Source organism: Salmo salar, chromosome 10 (assembly GCF_965601325.2).
Source record: "Salmo salar chromosome 10, fSalSal1, whole genome shotgun sequence".
NCBI classification, from domain to species: Eukaryota; Metazoa; Chordata; class Actinopteri; order Salmoniformes; family Salmonidae; genus Salmo; species Salmo salar.
Window position 1 is genome coordinate 19,446,178 of NC_138300.1, and position 25,767 is coordinate 19,471,944.

A 25,767-nucleotide genomic window follows, 5' to 3' on the forward strand; every position below is an offset into this window, starting at 1 on the left:
GAACATGGTCAAGATGTTAAAATGTTCATAAATGACCAGCATGGTCAAATAATAATAATCATAGTAGTTGTCGAGGGTGCAACAAGCACGTCCGGTGAACAGGTCAGGGTTCCATAGCCGCAGGCAGAACAGTTGAAACTGGAGCAGCAGCACGGCCAGGTGGACTGGGGACAGCAAGGAGTCATCATACCAGGTAGTCCTGAGGCATGGTCCTAGGGCTCAGGTCCTCCGAGAGAAAGACAGAGAGAATTAGAGAGAGCATATTTAAATTCACACAGGACACCGGATAAGACGAGAAATACTCCAGATGTAACAGACTGACCCTAGCCCCGCGACACATAAACTACTGCAGCATAAATACTGGAGGCTGAGACAGGAGGGATCAGAAGACACTGTGGCCCCATCCGATGATACCCCCGGACAGGGCCAAACAGGCAGCCCCCACACCACTAGAGGGATGTCTCCAACCACCAACTTACCGTCCTAAGACAAGGCCGAGTATAGCCCACAACGATCTCCGCCATGGCACAACCCAAGGGGGGGCGCCAACCCAGACAGGAAGACCACGTCAGTGACTCAACCCACTCAAGTGACGCACCCCTCCCATGGACGGCATGGAAGAACACCAGTAAGCCAGTGACTCAGCCCCTGTAAAAGCCCCTTGCCTTAACAGGAAGCCAGTGTAGGGAGGCTAGCACTGGAGTAATATGATCAAATTTTTTGGTTCTAGTCAGGATTCTAGCAGCCGTATTTAGCACTAACTGAAGTTTGTTTAGTGCTTTATCCGGGTAGCCGGAAAGTAGAGCATTGCAGTAGTCCAGCCTAGAAGTAACAAAAGCATGGATTAATTTTTCTGCGTCATTTTTGGACAGAAAGTTTCTGATTTTTGCAATGTTACGTAGATGGAAAAAAGCTGTCCTTGAAACAGTCTTGATATGTTCTTCAAAAGAGAGATCAGGGTCCAGAGTAACGCCGAGGTCCTTCACAGTTTTATTTGAGACGACTGTACAACCATCCAGATTGTCAGATTCAACAGAAGATCTCTTTGTTTCTTGGGACCTAGAACAAGCATCTCTGTTTTGTCCGAGTTTAAAAGTAGAAAGTTTGCAGCCATCCACTTCTTTATGTCTGAAACACAGGCTTCTAGCGAGGGCAATTTTGGGGCTTCACCATGTTTCATTGAAATGTACAGCTGTGTGTCGTCCGCATAGCAGTGAAATTTAACATTATGTTTTCGAATGACATCCCCAAGAGGTAAAATATATAGTGAAAACAATAGTGGTCCTAAAACGGAACCTTGAGGAACACCGAAATTTACAATTGATTTGTCAGAGGACAAACCATTCACAGAGACAAACTGATATCTTTCCGACAGATAAGATCTAAAACAGGCCAGAACTTGTCCATGTAGACCAATTTGGGTTTCCAATCTCTCCAAAAGAATGTGGTGATCGATGGTATCAAAAGCGGCACTAAGATCTAGGAGCACGAGGATCTTAGTGCCCATTACGTGGTTGTAATGCCCCTAAAAATCTATGCCTTTTGCGGCCAAAGTGGCTGTTGTGCCCTTGGGCTGAATATAATATAATTACATTCTCCCGGCTGCCGTGCTCCGAAGCACCTCTCACTCACATGGCTATCAGATATCTCAATTCTTATTCGCCAATGCTCGTCATGTGATCGGGTCCTTCTCGCAGCTAAGAAGTAGGCTACAAGTGAAGACATACACATCCCTCTTATCGAATTCTGAGGTGCATATTGAAGATGTTAGAAGAACTGTCCAGATTTTGCCTATTGTTAGTCAGCCAACATGATGAGTAGGCCTAACAAACAGCAAAAACACTAGCCTATGTTAATCTACTATCCCCCATAGTACAAAAGTTGACCTATTCTATTTGTCAACTTGTCCTGTGCAATAAATAAATATTCTTAACCTAAGCTGGGACAGTTGTGGGATCCAAATTAATACAACCACTCGCATAAAAAAAAAACTTTAAAAGCAATGAGGCTGGTGCAACAGATCAGAACATTCAGCTTAAAATGTTGATATACTATTAGGCTATTTCATTATGAATGTTCCAAAATGCAATCAGTTAGCGGGAAAACACTGTTCTGACCGTAAATGCGATTATACATGTCATGAAAATGATCTTCCCCAAACTTGAAACTCACGTGCTGCCTGTGCCGCATGCCAGTTAGGCTCTACATCGATTGTAAAGCGGATTAATGAACTTAATTTTATTAAGTTATTTGGCCACTGTAGTTGTGACACAAACCTTATTAAAACATATCGGCCTATGGGCTAGGCTACATGAGGTGTGCGACTATGATTTGAAAAAAAATCAACAAAAAAAGGCATGCTGTTTCTTGCCTTGCTGGGCATCATTCACAAGTGATATTACATCATTCACAAGTGATAGGCTAATATTGTCACCCATGAGACTATTCTTAATTGTATGTCGTCTATTATAGTAAATAATATGTGTGAAATTAGTTTTGATTTAGAATGGACTATTATCATGCACCTGTCTTGGAACAGGTGTCACACCTGCTCCCGCTCATTACCTGTCACCATCGTTATGCGCATCAGAGCTCATTGGGCTCAATGCAACGACGTCGTCGATGCACTTATTGATGAAGCTGGTGACTGATGTGGTATACTCCTCAATGCCATTGGATGAATCCCGGAACATATTCCAGTCTGTGCTAACAACACAGTCCTGTAGCGTAGCATCGGCGCCATCTGACCACTTCTGTATTGACGGAGTCACTGGTACTTCCTGCTTTAGTTTTTGCTCGTAAGCAGGAATCAGGAGGATAGAATTATGGTCAGATTTGCCAAATGGAGGACGAGGAAGAGCTTTGTATGCGTCTCTGTGTGTGGAGTAAACGTGGTCTAGAGTTTCTTTTACTGGTAGAAATGAGGTAAAACGGATTTAAGTTTGCCTGCATTAAAGTCCCCGGCCACTAGGAGCGCCGCTTCTGGATGAGCATTTTGTTGTTGCTTATGGCCTTATACAGCTCATTGAGTGCGGTCTTAGTGCCAGCATCAGTTTGTGGTGGTAAATAGACGGCTAAGAATAATATACATTTGAAGTTGGAAGTTTACATACTCTTAGGTTGGAGTCATTAAAACTCGTTTTTTCAACCACTCCACAAATTTCTTGTTAACAAACTATAGTTTTGGCAAGTCGGTTAGGACATCTACTTTGTGCATGACACAAGTAATTTTTCCAACAATTGTTTACAGACAGATTATTTCACTTATCATTCACTGTATCACAATTCCAGTGGGTCAGAAGTTTACATACACTAAGTTGACTGTGCCTTTAAACAGCTTGGACAATTCCAGAAAATGATGTCATGGCTTTAGAAGCTTCTGATAGGCTAATTGACATAATTTGAGTCAATTGGAGGTGTACCTGTGGATTTATTTCAAGGCCTACCTTCAAACTCAGTGCCTCTTTGCTTGACATCATGGGGAAATCAAAAGAAATCAGCTAAGACCTCAGAAAAAAAATTGTAGACCTCCATAAGTCTGGTTCATTCTTGGGAGCAATTTCCAAACGCCTGAAGGTACCACGTTCATCTGTACAAAAAATAGTACGCAAGTATAAACACCATGGGACCACACAGCCGTCATACCGCTCAGGGAGGAGACCGGTTCTGTTTCCTAGAGATGATCGTACTTTGGTGTGAAAATCAATCCCAGAACAACAGCAAAGGACCTTGTGAAGATGCTGGAGGAAACAGGTACAAAAGTATCTATATCCACAGTAAAACGAGTCCTATATCGACATAACCTGAAAGGCCGCTCAGCAAGGAAGAAGCCACTGCTCCAAAACCACCATATAAAAGGCCAGACTATGGTTTGCAACTGCACATGGGGACAAAGATCGTACTTTTTGGAGAAATGTCCTCTGGTCTGATGAAACAAAATAGAACTGTTTGGCCATAATGACCATCGTTATGTTTGGAGGAAAAAGGGGAGGGTTGCAAGCTGAAGAACACCATCCCAACCGTGAAGCACGGGGTGGCAGCATCATGTTGTGGGGGTGCTTTGCTGCAGGAGGGACTGGTGCACTTCACAAAATAGATGGATCATGAGGTAGGAAAATGATGCGGATATATTGAAGCAACATCTCAAGACATCAGTCAGGAAGTTAAAGCTTGGTCGCAAATGGGTCTTCCAAATGGACAATGACCCCAAGCATACATCCAAAGTTGTGGCAAAAATGGCTTAAGGACAACAAAGTCAAGGTATTGGAGTGGCCATCACAAAGCCCTGACCTCAATCCCATAGAAAATGTGTGGGCAGAACTGAAAAAGTGTGTGCGAGCAAGGAGGCCTACAAACCTGACTCAGTTACACCAGCTCTGTCAGGAGGAATGGGCCAAAATTCACTCAACTTATTGTGGGAAGCTTGTGGAAGGCTACTCGAAACATTTTACCCAAGTTAAACAATTTAAAGGCAATGCTACCAAATACTAATTGAGTTTATGTAAACTTCTCACCCACTCTGAATGTGATGAAAGAAATAAATGCTGAAATAATTCATTCTCTCTACTATTTTTCTGACATTTCACATTCTTAAAATAAAGTGGTGATCCTAACTGACCTAAGACAGGTGAATTTTTACAAGGATTAAATGTCAGGAATTGTGAAAAACAGAGTTTAAATGTATTTGGCTAAGGTGTATGTAAACTTCTGACTTCAACTGTAGATGTGAACTCTCATGGTAAATAGTATAGTCTACAGCTTATCATGAGGTATTCTTCTTTAATATTAGGCATCGCACACCAGCAGTTACCAGACCTAGTTGCTCTGTCCTGCTGAAAAACAGAGAAGCCAGCCAGCTCTATATAATCCGCGTCGTCGTTCCAAGTCTCCGTGAAACATAAAGTATTACAGTTTTTAATGTCCCATTGCTAGGATATTCTTAATCTTAAATCGTCCAGTTTGATTTCCAATGATTGCACGTTGGCCAATAATACAGAGGGTAGTGGTGGTTTACTCAATCGCCAGCAAATTCTCACAAGGCACCCAGAACTCCGCCCCCTGTAGTTCCATCTTTTATTCATGCAAATGATGGGGATGATGGCCTGGTCTCCGGGAAGCAGTATATCCTTCGCGTTGGAATCATTAAAGAAAAAATCTTTGTCGAGGTGAGTATTCGCTGTTCTGATGTCCAGAAGCTATTTTCGGTCATAAGAGACGGTAGCAGCAACATTATGTACAAAATGAGTTACAAAATATGCAAAAAAATGAACTAAATAGCTGGTTAGGAGCCAGTAAAACGGCAGCCATACCCTCCGGCGCCAACATGTTTTCAGATGTGAGCAAAACCTTTAAACAGGTCAACATTCACAATGCTGTTGGGCCAGACGGATTACCAGGACGTGTACTGAGAGCATGTGCGGACCAACTAGCAAATGTCTTCACTGAAATATTCAACCTCTCCCTGACCGAGTCTGTAATACCTATATGTTTAAAGCAGACCACCGTAGTCCCTGTGCCCAAGAACGCCAAGGTAACCTGCCTAAATGACTACCGCCCCGTAGTACTCTGAAAGTGCTTTGAAAGGCTGGTCATGGCTCACATCAGTCCCCTCCTCTTCACCCACGACTGCGTGGCCAAGCACGACTCCAACACCATTATTTCGTTTGCTGACGACACAACGGTGGTAGGCCTAATCACAGACAACGATGAGGCAATCTATAGGGAGGAGGTCAGTGACTGTTTATTAGCCTTCCCTTTGGCTCAGTTGGTAGAGCATGGTGTGTGCAACGCCAGGATTATGGGTTCGATTCCCATGGGAGGGCCTGTACAAAAAAAATATGAAATGTATGCATTCACTACTGTAAGTCGCTCTGGATAAGAGCGTCTGCTAAATGACTAACATATAAAAAATATCTATGCATAGTCACTTTACCCCTACCTACAGTGCATTCGGAAAGTATTCAGACCTTTTTCCACATTTTGATATGTTACAGACTTATTCTAAAATGGATTCAATAAAAATAAGTCCTGATCAATCTACATACAATACCCCATAATGACAAAGCGAAAAACAGGTAAAATATATATTTTTAAAATGTATTTATTTACATAAGTATTCAGACTCTTTGCTATGAGACTCGAAATTGAGCTCAGGTGCATCCTGTTTCCATTGATCATCCTTGAGATGTTTCTACAACTTGATGGAGTCCACCTGTGGCACATTCAATTGATTGGACATGATTTGGAAAGGCACACACCTGTCTACATAAGGTCCCACAGTTGACAGTGCATGTTAGAGCAAAAACCAAGCCATGAGGTCGAAGGAATTGTCCGTAGAGCTCAGAGATAGGATTGTGTTGAGGCACAGATCTGGGGAAGGGTACCAAAACATTTCTGCAGCATTGAAGGTCCCCAAGAACATAGTGACCTCCATCCTTCTTAAATGGTTTGGAATCACTGAGAGAATGCCAAGAGTGTGCAAATCTGTCATAAAGGCAAAGGGTGGCTACTTTGAAGAATCTCATATACACTGCTCAAAAAAATAAAGGGAACACTAAAATAACACATCCTAGATCTGAATGAAATAAATAATCTTATTAAATACTTTTTTCTTTACATAGTTGAATGTGCTGACAACAAAATCACACAAAAATAATCAATGGAAATCCAATTTATCAACCCATGGAGGTCTGGATTTGGAGTCACACTCAAAATTAAAGTGGAAAACCACACTAAAAGGCTGATCCAACTTTGATGTAATGTCCTTAAAACAAGTCAAAATGAGGCTCAGTAGTGTGTGTGGCCTCCACGTGCCTGTATGACCTCCCTACAACACCTGGGCATGCTCCTGATGAGGTGGCGGATGGTCTCCTGAGGGATCTCCTCCCAGACCTGGACTAAAGCATCCGCCAACTCCTGGACAGTCTGTGGTGCAACGTGGCGTTGGTGGATGGAGTGAGACATGATGTCCCAGATGTGCTCAATTGGATTCAGGTCTGGGGAACAGGCGGGCCAGTCCATAGCATCAATGCCTTCCTCTTGCAGGAACTGCTGACACACTCCAGCCACATGAGGTCTAGCATTGTCTTGCATTAGGAGGAACCCAGGGCCAACCGCACTAGCATATGGTCTCACAAGGGGTCTGAGGATCTCATCTCGGTACCTAATGGCAGTCAGGCTACCTCTGGCGAGCACATGGAGGGCTGTGCGGCCCCCCAAAGAAATGCCACCCCACACCATGACTGACCCACCGTCAAACCGGTCATGCTGGAGGATGTTGCAGGCAGCAGAACGTTCTCCACGGCGTCTCCAGACTCTGTCACGTCTGTCACATGTGCTCAGTGTGAACCTGCTTTCATCTGTGAAGAGCACAGGGCGCCAGTGGCGAATTTGCCAATCTTGGTGTTCTCTGGCAAATGCCAAACGTCCTGCACGGTGTTGGGCTGTAAGCACAACCCCCACCTGTGGACGTCGGGCCCTCATACCACCCTCATGGAGTCTGTTTCTGACCGTTTGAGCAGACACATGCACATTTGTGGCCTGCTGGAGGTCATTTTGCAGGGCTCTGGCAGTGCTCCTCCTTGCACAAAGGCGGAGGTAGCGGTCCTGCTGCTGGGTTGTTGCCCTCCTATGGCCTCCTCCACATCTCCTGATGTACTGGCCTGTCTCCTGGTTGCGCCTCCATGCTCTGGACACTAAGCTGACAGACACAGCAAACCTTCTTGCCACAGCTCGCATTAATGTGCCATCCTGGATGAGCTGCACTACCTGAGCCACTTGTGTGGGTTGTAGACTCCGTCTCATGCTACCACTAGAGTGAAAGCACCGCCAGCATTCAAAAGTGACCAAAACATCAGCCAGGAAGCATAGGAACTGAGAAGTGGTCTGTGGTTACCACCTACAGATCCACTCCTTTATTGGGGGTGTCTTGCTAATTGCCTATAATTTCCACCTGTTGTCTATTCCATTTGCACAACAGCATGTGAAATTTATTGTCAATCAGTGTTGCTTCCTAAGTGGACAGTTTGATTTCACAGAAGTGTGATTGACTTGGAGTTACATTGTGTTGTTTAAGTGTTCCCTTTATTTTTTTGAGCAGTGTATGTCACGTCCTGACTATTGAGTGCTCTTATTTTCTATGGTAGAGTAGGTCAGGGCGTGACTGGGGGGTTTATCTAGTTAATTTTTTCTATGTTGTGTTCTAGTTTCTTTTTTCTATGTTGGGGTTTTTGTATGATTCCCAATTAGAGGCAGCTGTTCATCGTTGTCTCTAATTGGGGATCATATTTAAGTAGTTGTTTTTCCCACCTGTGTTTGTGGGAGATTATTTTGAGTTAGTGCATGTTGCACCTCTGTCGTCACGGTTTGTTGTTTGTTTATAGTTTATTGTTTGTTTTGGCTAAGTTTCACAATATATAAAGATGTGGAACGATACGCACGCTGCGCCTTGGTCTGTTCCTACACACAGTCGTGACAATATAAAATATATTTTGATTAGTTTAACACTTTTTTTTGGTTACTACATGATTCCATATGTGTTATTTCATAGTTTTGATGGCTTCACTATTATTCTACAATGTAGAAAATAGTAAAAATAAAGAAAAACCCTTAGGTTTTAGGTGTGTCCAAACTTTTGACTGGTACTGTATATGCAGTTATCTTAAACAGCAAGCTATCCAGCCACCTAAAATGAGCTATTTAGCTAACTAGCTATTAGCCTAGCCAACAACTACGATTATGGTAGGCAAGCTAGAGCCCAACTACTAAAGACCAGCTCGAACACAACTAACCAAACTAAAACATAACCACAGATCAAAGAGAGAGCAGAGACTTACAGATTGATGGCTGGGGCACATCCGATGGTAAAACTTTTAAAAGCGTTCAGGCTGAGTTAGCTACCAAATCCAGGGAGGCGGGCCGATGGAGAATCAAAAAATCCCAAATAGATAGATTCCAGATGTCCGTCAGCTAGCCTGCCAATGTGTACAAAGTTACAAAACTCCCGTAGCCTACTTCACAGAGAACATGCCGAAAAGTTGATAAAACAAAAAGGAGAACAGACGAGGTACTACAAAATTAGAGCAAGCAGGTATGATTTTCTCTTTCTCTTTGTGCCCAGGTGAAGAAAGCACCTGAGCCAGTCGTGCTAATGGTTTCCCACTAGATAGCACAGCCACAAACTCAAATACCTCATACTCAAATACCACAAACTCAAATAACACAAACTCAAATACCTCATACCTCCATTCTTCTGTATTTTATTTTATTCCTTGTGTTACTATTTTATTTTTTAACTCTGCATTGTTGGGAAGGGCTCGTAGGCAAGCATTTCATGGTAAAGTCCACACCAGTTGTATTCGGTGCATGTGACAAATACAATTTGATTTGATTGGTGGATTGTAGCTCACCACCACCAACACTTGGTCTGGAATGTAATTATATACATGCTAGCATGGCTAACGTTAGCCAGCTTGAGCAACACTAGATGACCATAAGTATGAGTTCACCAGTGGCGGTCGGTGCCGTTTAAGATGAGGGAGGATGATCTTCTTTTTTTCTTTTTTTTTTTTAAACATGGCCTCATTTCTATTACAGCATATTGGATGACTGTCATTCAGATAACATTCACTCAGCTCAATGTAACATAGATAGGTTTAGGCTACTACATGATACTCAAATTTTCCCTGTACACATCATGAGGTTGCTACAACCTAGCCTATGAATGAAAGTTTACAACGTAGGTGTACAGGTCAAGAGAATTCTGAGTAATCAAGGTGACAGACACATTCAATACCGCCTTGCATACTCTTGCCTGCATCTAGCTGATATAGGGTGTAATCATTACTCCAACAGTTGCAAATGAGAGTTTCTATTGGACAAATTCAGATATGTTTACCCCCGTTTCTTTCCATTTGCTTCCATTTAAGAAACGTTTTTCAACAGAATCGGCGCAATGAATACACCCCTGATCACACGCAAACACAGTTCACTTTCATACCAGACACATACAAACCGCTCGTTGTATATATAATTCCTTCTCATTTATCTATGCACTCTCCTCCTCTCACCTTTTCCCTTCACTTGTGGACTTCAGTACAGAACACATCAGCTGTCTGTGACCAGGTGAATAAACCTTTCCAAGCCAAACCTTCATATCATTACTGCTAACTGCTACATACAGCTTATTTCGTTGTCACGTCATAGTCAACATAGGCATAGCTACTAGAACTAAGGCGTTAGTAAACCCGCTACAATCATGCACAACAGTGTAATCAGACGCAATCAGTTTAGCAGTTGCACCAGCAGGCCCCGGTGGCAATAAATTAATAAAGCCAAAAGTTTACCTTGACTTGGAAGAGTTCCACTGTTGGATATCCATAGTCAGCTAGCTAACATAACATCCCTCTCTGTTGGAGCCGGGTGTTTGAGTAGGCTAAACTAGCTAGCTGAATTTGACAATAGCTAAGTAAGTGAAAGTGAAAAAATATATACTACGAAATATAGCTAGCTCTCTTTCTCCCTCTCTCTTGCTTCTCCTTAATTTTGAAAGGAATTAATTTATTCAAAACTTCTCAACTATTGTCTTTCTCTTTGAGTCACATTTTATGCACTGCAGTGCTAGCTAGCTGTAGCTTATGCTTTCAGTACTAAATTCATCCTCTGATCCATTGATTGGGTGGACAACATGTCAGTTCATGCTGCAAGAGCTCTTCGTAGTATATAATTTGGAGGACGTCCTCCGGAAGTTGTGATAATTACTGTGTAAGTCAATGGAAGGGGGTGACAACCATGAACCTTTTGTATTTGTACCTTTTGTAGTTTTGTATTGAAGTCAATGTACCCAGAGGACAGAAACTAGCGGTCCTCCGGCTACACCATGGTGCTACTCTACAGAGTGCTGCTGAGGCTGCTGTAGACCTTCATTGCAAAACAGTGTGTTTTTATTAATTATTTGGTGATGTGAATATATTTAGTATTGTTTTATCTAAAAAGGATAAACTTTTTAATGTTTCACTATTTTTATTTTTATGAAAGTCAATGAGGAGGATGGTCCTCACCTTCCTCCTCTGGGGAGCCTCCACTGGTGGACACCTGCTCATCGAACATCTCATTCCAAAATCATGGGCAATAATATGGAGTTGGTCCCACCTTTGCTGCTATAACAGCCTCCACTCTTCTGGGAAGACTTTCCACTAGATGTTGGAACATTGCTGTGGGGATTTGCTTCCATTAAGTCACAAGAGCATTAGTGAGGTCGGGCACTGATGTTGGACGATTAGGCCTGGCTCGAAGTCGGTGTTCCAATTCATCCCAAAGGGGTTTGATGGGGTTGAGGTCAGGACTCTGTGCAGGCCAGTCAAGTTTTTCCACACTCATCTTGACAAAACATTTTTGTATGGACCTCGCTTTGTGAACAGGGGCATTGTCATGCTGAAACCGGAAAGGGCCTTCCCAAACTGTTGCCACAAAGTTGGAAGAACAGAATCATCTAGAATGTCTTTGTACGCTGTAGCGTTAAGAGTTCTCTTCACTGGAACTAAGGGGCCTGAACTATGAAAAACAGCCCAGAACATTATTCATACTCCACCAAACTTTTCTCCTGGCATCCGCCATACCCAGATTAATCTGTTGGACTGCCAGATGGTGAAGCGTGATTAATCACTCCAGATAACACGCTTCCTCCAGAGTCCAATGGCGCCGAGCTTTACACCACTCCAGCCGATGCTTGGTATTGTGCATGGTGATCTTAGGCTTGTGTGCGGATGCTCGGCCATGGAAACCCATTTCATGAAGCTCCCGGCGAACAGTTCTTATGCTGGCGTTGCTTCCAAAGGCAGTTTGGAACTCGGTAGTGAGTGTTGCAACTGAGGACAGACGATTTTGTACGCGCTATGCGTTTCAGCACTCAACGTTCCCGTTCTGTGAGCTTGTGTCGCATATCACTTTGCGGCTGAGCTGTTCTTGGTCCTAGACGTTTCCAATTCACAATAACAGCCCTTACAGTTCGGGGCAGCTCTAGCAGGGTTGGAAATGTGGGATCCTATGACAATGCCACGTTGAAAGTCACTGAGCTCTTCAATAAGGCCATTCTACCTCCAATGTTTGTTTATGGAGATTGCATGGCTCTGTGCTCGATTTTATCAGCAACAGGTGTGGCTGAATCCACTAATTTGAAGGGGTGTCCACATACTTTTGTCGTCCATGTGACATTGAGAAATAGCGCATTGTGGGTAGTTTAAAAGATATCCAGAAATAAGTTAATAAATATGTAATAGGTAACCAGATAGTGACTACAACTAAGTTACCAAGTCTTTGACCACACTGTCTTGTTACATTGGTGAGTAAAAACACATGCTTCGTACCCTATAATATAGAAAGTAATATGAGCGCCTCAAGAAGAATGTGAAGACCCTAGTAGATAATTGAGGTGGGTGGAAGCAAAGGGGATTGTAACTGTGACCCACCTTGAAGCCAAAGCCAGGCCAGTGTAGCTCTTAATTTACCTGTCTTGACAAAGAGGATTTATGTGGCGGGGTCCAGCTATGAAAGAGATGGGAGACCACGTGGCACCTAGGGTGGAGAAAGGGGAAGGTTAATGGGAGAGAAAGGTTGAGGGGGGGGGGGGATCTGGGAGTAGAGTGCTGTCAATATAAGGTCAAGTCAAATGTGAGTGTGTGTGTCTCTGCCTGACTGCCTGTCAGTCAGTCTGTTGCTACTCAAAGCATAGGCTACCTCGGTCAGTATTGCATAGCGATGAACTTATCTTCCACTTTGGCTGAAGGACTATTCCTGGCCTCGGCGATGGGAGAGGACCTGCGGGTCCCAACAGAGATCATCGCGGCGCGGCCGGCATTTTTCATGTTGCGGGTGGGAGCAGGTGGTCAGACAAACAACTTTGGGATGAAAATATTTTTGTTGTCCCGCAGATAATTTGGAAACGGTCGTCTTTGTTGCATTATTCACACACACTCAGAATTCGCTGCTTCAACTTCAGTATCCTACCCAGGGGCGCAACATTGGTTTTAGAAGTGTGTGGGTGGGGGACATAACCTGGCGTGGGGTCTGGGTCTCCTCCAGAAATCTTTTGGGCATCTAAAGCTAATTTCTTCCATTTCTACACAGTCCAAATGAACCATGGCCCTTCTAGCCTTCTCTATTTAGAACAAATAAAATAATAAAAAATGCCCAAGGTCGTCAAGCTAGGTAAGATATCATTATTAAATATGTTTAAATGATTGATAGGACTTAACGAATTCAAATAATCAATATTGTGTTGCACCTTTAACCAACAGAGCTCTTTTTACATGCACACAATATAGTTGGGTCGCCCCGTTCTGTCCCTAGGGGTCCACTACCCTGAAGCGCCCCAATCCAACACACTCCACTCAGCTTTAAGTTCTCAGTGAAATATTCATAATTGGTTTTGGGTGTGTTAGGCCAAGGCCAGAGTGACAACCCACAGGACAGCAGAGTCCCAGGACTCGTACTGAGCAGCCCAGCCTAAATAGGTATCTCCCCTGACGTGGGCATGTTTTCAATACAGACTCCTTTAGTTATACTGTATTCCATATAAGGCATCCAGACCTTATGAAAGTTGCAAAGTATACCGTTAATCTTGTAATAAATCAAATCTAGTGATACATTTTACATTTCTGCCGTCCTTTGTGCCATTGTGGGAGGATAATCAACCTTACAATTAATGTCAATGCATTTCTTAGCCGATATAAATGCTTGGTTACACAGTTTCTTCTTATAAGTCTCCATTATCAACATTTCCAAGCAAACAAAAACAGAGAGAAGGGATAATCTGTAGACATGCTGAGGTAAAAGAACATGCTCTTTGCCAGAATTCAGCCAGCCTTCACAAGACCATAACATATGCAAATATGTCCCCTTTTGTGTTTTACACCTCCAGCAGAGGAAATACATTTCTAAGTGCATGTTATTCAGTTTCACTGGCATATAGTATGATCTATGGATGGTCTTAAAACTGCAGTAGTTTATGTCTGAGATTATATGAACAGGACTTGGCATTCTAACATATCTGTATACATTCATCATCATCAATAGCTCCTAGTTTTCCTCACATTTTAGTTTTACATGTTTTGTGCCATCGGAAAAAGCCTCCATCAACCCTAGATACAGTTTGGAAATCAACTTTGGAGGTTTGTCAGACAGCCTGCAAATAGTTTCAATCTCTGAATCATCTTGCTTGTCTAGTGTTTGCACAGAGAGAATAAAGTGTTTTATCTGCAAAAATTAACCTCAGCGCCGTCATAGACTGGTTTTCCCTGGCTACCTGACCCTGCTGAGACCCCTGCCACAATCTGATCCTCCTAAGATGAGGCATGACAAAGAATTACCTTGGTGTACATGTATACTTTATATTATCCAAGAATAGAATCAATGGTTCAATAAAATTAACATTATTCCCAGATCCCAGACTGTACCTTTCATCTTAAACCGCTGTCCTGTACTGTAGGTCTACCCATCACCTCAACATGGAACTTTGTATCATTCACTGATATTGTTATAATATACTGCAAAATTCACCTGAGCTCCATAGACTGGTATTCCCTGGCTGTCTGACCCTGCCTTGATACCTGTCACCTTCTGACCCTAATGAGCAGTGTTGTGTACTGACTATGCACCACGACAATTTAGCCTGTAGAGCTGTTTATTAGTGTGAGTGTGAAAAGCAGCTAGGGAATTAGCTAGGGAAACTGACATATTAATAACGTTATGTTGGGGCGGCAGCGTAGCCTAATGGTTAGAGCATTCGACTAGTAACCAAAATATTGCAAGTTTGAATCCCCGAGCTGATTCGAATTCTGCCCCTGAACAAGGCAGTTAACCCACTGTTCCTAGGCTGTCATTGAAAATAAGAATTTGTTCTTAACTGACTTGCCTTGTTAAATAAAGGTAAAATAAACATTGCTATACTGACTCTAATAAAAACTCATGAGACTGGCTGCATCACTTTTTATTTGTATTATTATTTTTTGAATATCAGATTATCAAGCTTCAATTGTTTGGCCGCTGGTTCCATTGTTTGATTCAGGTCTAGTGTGATTGAAGCAAAAATAATAGCTAACGTTAGCCAACTTTTGGCCAGCTCTCTCTCTAATGGCACATCAACTGGCGAAAGCTAGCCAAATTCATTTATTTTTGTTGAAATGGGACAAAGCAAAGGCTACAAAACATTTCCACACAAACAACAGCTGTTAGATAGTAATAATTGTCACCTCATATCGCTATCTGACAGATAGCTAGAGCTGAACTGGCTATGGTAGTAGCTAGCTAATTAGTTTACTACATTGCCTAGAAATAAATATTGATCACCCATATTTGTCTCCTTCTGAAAATCGTCCCAATCCTAAAAGGTAGGCTAGAAAAATTGCTAAAGCGAAAAAGTGCAAGTCTCTCCAACTCTGCTCTTTTCAAATGACGTCTACCATATTGGCTGATATAGCCCAGTAATAACGATAGCTTAATATAATGGACCACGTGAGAATCTCAGGTAATTTAACCTAGGCTATTTCTCAGGGTATTTTTTGCAAATGTTCATATTGCCTATAGGGCGCAAAATTGATGGCACCATGGCTGGCAAGTGAGCTGCGTCACATATGCCTAAAATAACATTGCGGTAGCGGGAGGGAGTCAGACAGAAAACTGCGAATGCAGGCGGGAGGGATGAAGAAATCAGTCCTGCCCAGTCCTCTAGGCTAGTCCCAGATGTATGTCCACTCACCCACATCTACTAATCATTGACCAGGGGGTCCGACTGAAGTTATTGAAAGGATGAGGGAGAGAGAATTCACCATCAGAGTAGGAATTCTGATCTAGGATCAGGGCCACTCTGTCCATATAATACTAAACTCAGCAGAAAAAGAAACGTCCTCTCACTGTCAACTGCGTATATTTTCAGCAAACTTAACGTGTAAATATTTATATGAACATAAGATTAACTTCACTAGGGTAAGGGGCAGTATTTTCACGGCCGGATGAAAAACGTACCCAAATTAAACGGCCTACTACTCGGGCCCAGGAACTGGAATATGCATATTACTAGTAGATTTGGATAGAAAACACTCTTAAGTTTCTAAAACTGTTTGAATGATGTCTGTGAGTATAACAGAACTCATATGGCAGGCAAAAAACGGAGAAAAATCTAAGCAGGAAGTGAGAATTCCGGTGCTTGTAGTCCTTTCAAGTCTTGCCAATCGAACACACAGTGACTAAGGATTCATTTTGCACTTCCCAAGGCTTCCACTAGATGTCAACAGTCTTTAGAACCTTGTTTGAGGCGTCTACGATAAACAGAGACCCGACTGGAAGGCTGGGAAGTTGGTAACCCAAGGAATGACATCACTTCATTGGTGTGCGTTCATGAGAGTGTTAGCTCTGTTCCAAATCCTTTTTCAAGACACAGGAACCGTCCGGTTGAAATATTACTGAATCTTCACGTTCTATAGGCCCTAAAGATTGATGTTTTACAACGTTTGACATGTTTGAACGAATGTAAATACAATTTTTTTAAACTTTTCTCGTGACATTTCCCTCGCGCGCCCTACATTTGGAGTACCTTACTGAACGCACAAACAACATGGAGTTATTTGGACATAAATTATGGATTTTATCGAACAAAACAACATTTGTTGAGTACCTGGGACTCCTGGAAGTGCCTTCTGATGAAGGTCACGTGTCGATGTACTCTCCTAACATAATCTAATGTTTTGCTTCGCTGTAAAGCCTTTTGGAAATCGGACAACGTGGTTCGATTCAGGAGAAGTGTATCTATAAAATGGTGTAAAATAGTCCTATGTTTGAGAACTTTGAATTATGACATTTTGTGGTTTTAAATCTGGCGATCTGATTTTTCACTGGCTGTTGAATAGGGTGGGACGATTTCGGCCCTAGCCCTCACCCTCTGATCTAACAGGTCCCAGACGTGCTCAATGGGATTGAGATCTAGGCTCTTCGCTGGCCATGGCAGAACACTGACATTCCTGTCTTGCAGGTAATCACGCACAGAACGAGCAGTATGGCTGGCGGCATTGTCATGCTGGAGGGTCATGTCAGGATGAGCCTGCAAGAAGGGTACCACATGAGGGAGGAGGATGTCTTCCCTGTAACGCACAGCGTTGAGATTGCCTGCAATGACAACAAGCTCAGTCCGATGATGCTGTGACACACCGCCCAAGACCATGACGGACCCCCCATCTCCAAATCGATCCCGCTTCAGAGTTCAGGCCTTGGTGTAACGCTCATTCCTTCGACGATAAACGCAAATCCGAACATCACCCCTGGTGAGACAAAACCGCGACTTGTGAGTGAAGAGCACTTTTTGCCAGTACTGTCTGGTCCAGCGACGGTGGGTTTGTGCCCATAGCCGACGTTGTTGCCAATGATGTCTGGTGAGGACCTGCCTTACAACAGGCCTACAAGCCCGCAGTCCAGCCTCTCTCAGCCTGTTGCGTACAGTCTGAGCACTGATAGAGGGATTGTGCCTTCCTGGTGTAACTCGGGCAGTTGTTGTTTCCATCCTGTACCTGTCCCGCAGGTGTGATGTTCGGATGTACCGATCCTGTGCAGGTGTTGTTACACGTGGTCTGCCACTGCAAGGACGATCAGCTGTCCGTCCTGTCTCCCTGTAGCGCTGTCATAGGCGTCTCACAGTACGGACGTTGCAATTTATTGCCCTGGCCACATCTGCAGTCCTCATGCCTCCTTACAGCATGCCTAAGGCACATTCACGCAGATGAGCAGGGACCCTGGGCATCTTTCTTTTTGTGTTTTTCAGAGTTACTAGAAAGGCCTCTTTAGTGTCCTAAGTTTTCATAACTGTTATCTTAATTGCCTACCGTCTGTAAGCTGTTAGTGTCTTAACGACCGTTCCACAGGTGCATGTTCATTAATTGTTTATGATTCATTGAACAAGCATGGGGAACAGTGTTTAAACCCTTTACAATGAAGATCTGTGAAGTTATTTGGATTTTTACGAATTATCTTTGAAAGACAGGGTCCTGAAAAAGGGACGCAAAACTAATATTGATATTCATGTGTGGTGGGCCGTAGAAAATTACAGTATCTGCTTTAGTTTTCGAGATGATCGATCTCACCCTTACAAAAAGGCACCATAGGATTAATATAAAAGAGTATTATATAAATATCACAAAAAAAACGTATAGTATTCTTGTGGTAAATTCGGACATACTATAGTATAACAATAGCAATCTTATAGTAACAATATAGCAATAAATATAGCAATATTATAGTGATCCTATAAGATTACAATAGAAGAATATTATAGAAATATCACAGAAAAACTTTTAACAAATTCTATAGTATTCTTATGGTAAATTCAGACATAGTATAGAATAACTATAGTTATCTTAAAGGAATACTATAACATCTTCTTATAGTGATACTATAGCAATAACTAATATTATACATTACTATACCAATATACAAAGATATACTAATGGTATATGGTATATGGCGCTCTATAAGTTAAAACACTTATAAGACAAATTATCATTGTACTACAATATGCAATAAACATTTACATTAAATTACCGTAATTTCCGGACTATTAAGCGCACCTGAATATAAGCCGCAACCACTGAATTAAAAAATATATATTATTTTGAACATAAATAAGCCGCACATGTCTATAAGCCGCAGGTGCCTACCGGTACATTGAAACAAATGAACTTTACACAGGCTTTAACGAAACACGGCTTGTAACAAAAATAAATAGGCTTTAACGAAACACGGCTTGTAACAAAAATAAATAGGCTTTAACGAAACACGGCTTGTAACAAAAATAAATAGGCTTTAAGGAAACACGGCTTGTAACAAAAAATAAAAAATTAGCAGTAAGCTTTAGTTGTCTTTTGAGTCAATTCCTCACGCTGCTGTTTCCAACGTCCTATCATCGACTCATTAAGACCAAGCTCCCGTGCAGCAGCTCTATTTCCTTTTCCAACAGCCAGATCAATCGCCTTCAACTTGAAAGCTGCATCATATGCATTTCTCTGTGTCTTTGCCATGATGAGGGTGACAAATTGACTACCGTAATCAGAATGATGGGAAGTTTGAGAGCGCTCGATTTAATCTAAACAGTAAACAAAAACGTTGTTTGACCTTCACCCGTTCGGCAATTTCATTGGTCTAATGAAAGCTTCATGCCACCAAAAAACTGAGCACGTCACAGAATGTGTTTTTTTGGAGAAAAAAAAATTTGAAAGCGGGAAAAATCCATATATTAGCCACCCGCGAGGTTCAAAGCCTGGGAAAAAAGTTGCGGCTTATAGTCCGGAATTTACGGTAAGCAAAATTGCACATGCATACAGTATTTTTCTGCTTGCTGTGTTGTTACAATGTTAATACACCTGCTTTTGTATTCAAATTGTGACTAGTTTGCATCCCCGCTTTACAGCTCAAGATTTGAAGTCACCCTACCATAATGTCTGGTAGGGTTGTGATGGCTATGTCTTGGACTGCTGCTTTTGGGGGTTGGAGGAAGGGTGTGGATTCACCAGCCATGATGTCTGGGAACACACAGTATGACAGACAGTTAAAGAGATTTAATACAGATTAATTCAACCACCTCCTTACAACTTCTAATCATCCCCCCTACTCTCAATCTCTACTCCTCATATTCTGATCATCAACCAACAACAATCTATAACACACACACCGTTAGAAACCGTGTTTAATCTCTCACCATTGTGAGATTTGGGGATGGGTCTCAAACCACCAGCCATGTCTGGGAACACACAGAATGACAGACAGTTAGAGAAAGTGAATACAGATTCATTCAACTACATCCTTCCAACTTCTAATAATCTTTCCTACTCTCAATCTCTACTCCTCATATTCTGATCATCAAGCTTAAACCAAACACACACACCCTTTGAAATTGTGTCTCATTCTCTCCCTCTTTAGGTTTTTCACCTCCTGGAGCAAACCTGGCAACTCTGAAAATATAGAACATAATGTGCTATCATTACTTGTATGCAATCAACTAATAGATTGGTAGACACTATACAACTGTACCTATTCACAGATACATCTACAACTGAACCTAATCACAGTATCTATGGGTATATACACAACTAAACCTGGACTTGCATGCAGGGTGGGAATATTCAGTGGGAGCATCCACAAACAGGAAAGCTTACCTTCAATCATGGAGAGAGATTGTCTGAGTGTTGCATTTTCTCTTTTGAGATCCATATTTGAAAGTTTGCAGTGGTTAGCTGCATTTGCATTTCCTGTTTTGACACTAAGGTGAGGTCACTGCGGTCTGGCCTGGAAGGACAAAGATTCTTTCTACAACTTACAAATTTAGACATGAATAGGGGACATATTTTTGGAGGGGTTTCAGACATAGTTATTAACCACATAACTTTTTTAAATGTATTTGGTTGTGTTGAGGAGAAATCAGATTTTTATGACACAAAGTGTAATGCTAATATTAGTACATAAAGTAGGTGAGACATGGTTAAATTCACCTTTAAAGCATCAACTTAAATTGCACAACTAATGCTACAAAGTGTTAGAAACTTACTTGACGTGATACACTGGTCATTAGTTCTGCCTGATGTTTTTTTTTTTTTTTCAGACTCAGCCCTCTTCTTTTTCTGTGATACTCTGGTAGAGTAACAAATAGCAAAGAGCTAGCTATAGCTAGTCAACTTCACAACTAAGCATGCCTTTTGAGTTGTATTTTCCGCTTCTTCCACATAATGCGGGTTCTTTACTTTCTCACTCATTCCTCTATCCTTTCTTCGCTTGCACATTCTGACATTTCTACTGGTCTCTTGCGATCTTCTACAAAGTAAAAATGAACATTAGTTAGTGGCTCACATCACTCACCATGTTGCATACCCTCTCACCCCATAATATCATAAGCTGTGTTTGCAACCTTGCTAGCTATATCTTTTATTTTACCAGGCAAGTCAGTTAAGAACAAATTCTTATTTTCAATGACGGCCTAGGAACAGTGGGTTAACTGCCTTGTTCAGGGGCAGAACGACGGATTATTACCTTGTCAGCTCGGGGATTCGATCTTGCAACCTTTCCGTTACTAGTCCAACGCTCTAACACTTCAAACACATCGACTGTGTCATTGCGTTTTGATACACCAGAAGTAAATTCATTTACAATGGAACGCTGCATTTGCCTTGCAGCATTGCCTTGCAGAGGCAGTGCGTTCTGTGTGGTGCATACATTGGATTTATCAAATGTATGCATAAAATTGTATGCATAGACTTGACAGAAAGTAGCAAAATGTGAATGTTGAATTTTTGTTGCACATATCCAGTGACAACATGTGGGATAACATAATAAAAACAGTTTGACTGTAGAATTTCTTTACATTTTTTATTCATTTATTTGCCAAGTTTATTATTTATTCGATGACATCCACAAATTAATTATGAGAGCCTATAATATAATTTCCCTCTAAAATGCAGTTTTGGAGGGAATAAGTTTTGGAGGCAATAATAAATAGTCAAGATAGCAGAGTAGGCTCTTTCAACAATGAGAACAACGTTGAGGAAGGTGGTTTTGATCGCGCTGTTGGGCCGGGACCAGTGCCGCCGAAAGCGCAGTGTCTGTGTAGGTCCAGAGATGGTTAAAGTCACGAAAGCAGGCAGGGGAGTTCCACCGTGTCATTCAAGAGCTTCGACTGTTTGGAGAGGAATTCCGATGTTACTTTCGTTTGGACCCAAGCCAGTTCGATCACCTGCTCCAGATGGTTGGAGCCAGGATCACCCGGGTGGATACCAACTACCGAGTCCATCAGCCCAGTTGAACGCCTGGCGATTTGTCTCAGGTAAGCTAAATTCAAGTACATTTTTAAAGCCTTTGATACCATAATTGATTGATATTTGATACATTGTTTTTATGTGCAACCTAGCTAGGTAAAGGGCTCTCTAGTTAATAGTCCCTATTTGACATCAGATGTACTTTTACAGAATGTTCATTAGGACTATAACTTTTCCCAAAGTTGGTTTATAATCCTTTTTTAATTATGCAATGTTACCAAATATAAAGAAAGTTGAGGTGCCTTCTGCCTTGATGAAGGTAGGCTAGTCTTCTCCAGTCTATCTGCCGCCCCGGCTTGCCGAACAGCTAACTAGCCAGTGGTTAGCATGCTACCTACACATACTAGTGAACTTAAGTGATATAACTAGCTCCTTAGCTAGCGAACGTTAGCTACATTACTTCTTATTGTTATAGCCAATGTTTTGTCTGTATTACTTTTTTATATCTGAGTTTAACGATTGATAACATTAACCATATATTGTTAGCTAGCTACGTTATACTGTCATTAGCTGGTAGCTAGCTAGTTAGCTTACCATCCAGAGCCATGACATAGGCAGGATATCTCTTACCCTTGCGCTGCCAATTAACAATACATTCTTGAAAATTATCGCACGTCCCATCAAACTCTTCAATGTTTTCCATTTCAACAATTTCTGATGTCCTTTCTTCAAAGAAATACACAAGTGCATACATGTTTGGTGATATTTTGCTTGTGCTGCAAAGTGCAAACTGAGCGTAAACCGTTATTTTCTTTGCTCGCGCCTAGTTTTTTAACTTCCGCCCATGCGCACGATTTAGTTACGTAGAGCTTGGCGCCTTTTATGTGGCGGCTTTATGTCTTCTCCTTGATTTGTTCCTTAGATGCAATTGCCAGGCCAGTACCTCGTTACTGTAAGCAATTCAATGGTGAATATGGTTGTGACTGGTGCTTGCACCCCGGGAAAGTTGTCCCCAAAGGCAGAGGATATGTAAGATCCTATCCTTACAGTCAACAACTGCAAATTGAAAGATCACACAATCAATTTAAGGATAATGCATTTCACACTGCTCGCACTGACATTCCGCAAAATGGTGTAAAGGGGTTGTCAACTGTTTTTGCTTCCATTGTGCAACATTGTGTTTGGTTTTGTGCCTGATGCATGCATTCTGTTCTCCTCGGCATAACTCGACAACTTCTGTCTCTTTATTTGGACACGTGCAACTGTTTGAATCCGTCGTACATAGGCTGACAAATTACAGAATTAGACGTTCTACTGCTAAATCTCAAGCCACTAAAGAAAATCACAAGAATACCGTGATCACCGCATACGAGACAAGTTTAGAACGCATCGGAGTGTCGTGCATTTCTTCTGTTTTATTCAATCACTGTTCTGCCTGGCATCCTTCTGGCTCCATTTCTACAAAAAAAAACATATTATGGTCCAAGGATCTATTTCACAGCGTGACTTTAGATTAGCTAACATTTCTTTAGTCCTCTTTGTCAAGAAAATGGAAGAATTATATGGACAAGAAAATGTTTCTTTCAATTGTCATCAGCTAATCTACCTTACTGATAGTGTACTGAACTGGGGGCCTCTCTGGGCAACGTCATATTTTACATTTGAGGGTAACAATTCAAGTTTGAAATCTCTTTTCCATGTGACGCAGTGTGTTCCATAACAAATTTGCCAGCTTTTCCTTCTTTGGCGAGACATTTCCAAACGTCTTAGTGTTTTAGGATTTCACCCGGAGTCAGAGTTCGGTATATTCCTTACAAAGTTTGCAGACAGGAGATTGAAAGGAGAAAAAATCTCATGCTCCCAAAACTCTTGGAAAATCTGTTCCTCTTCACCTCACAGCTTCTGTAAAACTTGCTGTAGTATAACTAATTACCGGATTTGTCCCGTCCCAGTCTATGGAGTCATACGGACGATTCATTTATGGATTGTTTATCACACAACTAACTACAAAATCTCAGAAAAAAGGGATAATACCTCAGTCATGTTCAAAAATGGATGTTGTGCACAACTGCTGTTCTTTTTCTTTGTTAGGCTGAATTGCATTTGTCAAACAAACTGCTTATGTCAACCTATTCCCATTGTTGTGGTTCAACCATATGTAATTCAAACTAGGCCGCAATCTATCTCATCAAAAAAAGTGTGTGAAAGTTGAGAGGTCGAGACAAAAAAAAAGCTTTTTCTTTGGAAGATATCAAGTGTAAATGTATTCATGTGGATGGCTGGCTTGTCCCTCTGCCAAACATTTATGAGAGAGATTAGTTATGGCTGTTTTTTAGAGAGCTGGTTGATGTTATTGAGCTGATTGATAATGAGAACCGATTCTCATTTGCAATGGTGACCTGGCCAAGAAAATCATCAACATACTTTAATTCAGGTCCATCCTGTATGAGGATATGTTAGGGACGTGCAGCTTCCAGTTAAAACACATGCATTTAGTTTCACTGGAATTGAGCAATAGTTGGAGATCACAGAATGTGTTGTATGTCATTGAATCTGTGTGATTCTAATTGTATCACTCAATGATAACTTATCAGGGACATACATCAGTGATGCAAGGGCCATCGCTTATATATTGTATTATACATGTGGTTAACATGTTCAGTGGAAAATATGCTTTTTTAAATAAAAATAAATTAATATTAATTTATTTATTGGATTTAATGTATTGAAAGTATCCAACCCCCAAAAAATCATACTACTTTAAAAGTAACCTGGCTATACCCATGTTGGCATATAAAATAAATATTGGTTGGCTTTCTTTTTTTGCTTGCAGGATAATTTTCATCACCTCAATTAGAATACTATTACAAACCCGACAGGAATAGCCTATAGGAATGCTTTCAATAACTTCAGGGGAATACTATAGAAAATAATACAGGAACGCTATTTAAATTCATAAGAATACTATAGAGATACTGCATATTATTTATACTATTGAAATCTTATTGGATATTCTGAAGTTATTATTGGTCAAAAATACTATAGAGACTCCTATAATCATTCTATAGTATTTTCATAGCAAAATAATATCATAGCATACTTTAAGCTAACTATAGGGTATTATAAAAAAATGTACAATTTCTTATAAGAATCTTATAGGAATGCTATGGTGCTTTTTCGTAAGGTTCTGTCGAGGGAGGAGCTGTATTTTACATATTGTGTATATGTATTTCTTCTGAACACATTTCCATTCGTTGGCAATGTCAATTCTTGCAAATGTTTTCAAAATACTTACTTTTATGTTGCTAGCTAGACAGGCAAACACCAATGAGTACTAAACTATAAACCAATCAAAACTTGTGTACTATCACATCTGCCAGTCACTTTATCTGTATCTAAGGTAGTAGACAGCTGGTGACATCTCTCGAGATATCGCCATCCGACAAATTGCTATCAGCAGTGGTGTGTATTCATGGATGCCAAGGGAAGCCAGGCTTCCCCCAAAAATTGTCCAAGAAAAAAAATATATATATGAAAATAATTCATCTTTCATCTCTCTGTGTTTGATAATTTTCCTTCAATTCGCAATAGGCTGAATGTATCTCACCAGAGAAGGCATCCAAGTGAGTGAAACAGCACCCCTTTGTTTCTGTATCAGTAGGCCATCTATCTGATTTTGTCTGGTCCAAAAGAGTACGACATTGTTGCCACCCGTAGCGTTGAATTTAACGGAAGCCAGCGAGCATTTGGTATTTTGGGGTATTCTATTAGGATCCCTATTAGCTGTTGCGAAAGCAGCAGCTACTCTTCCTGGGGTCTGGACAAAACATGAAACATGACATAACACTGACCATTAATAGACAACAACAGCTCAAGGACAGAACTACATCAATTTACAAAATGGCACACATAGCCTACATATCAGTACATACACACAAACTATCTAGGTCAACTAGGGGAGAGGCGTTGTGCTGTGAGGTGTTGCTTT

At 41.4% G+C, this 25,767-nt stretch overlaps 1 long non-coding RNA gene across 1 annotated transcript; it reads right to left on the reverse strand.

Annotated features, from left to right (window-relative positions):
- Window positions 1-8,255: 8,255 nt before the first annotated feature.
- On the reverse strand, window positions 8,256-22,734 carry LOC106613693 (uncharacterized). The gene is made up of 5 exons (XR_014378989.1): window positions 20,190-22,734; window positions 19,919-19,985; window positions 19,733-19,774; window positions 19,468-19,556; window positions 8,256-12,570 (listed from the first exon to the last, which is right to left on the reverse strand). It is a non-coding gene; the product is annotated as an uncharacterized LOC106613693 (long non-coding RNA).
- Window positions 22,735-25,767: the final 3,033 nt, after the last annotated feature.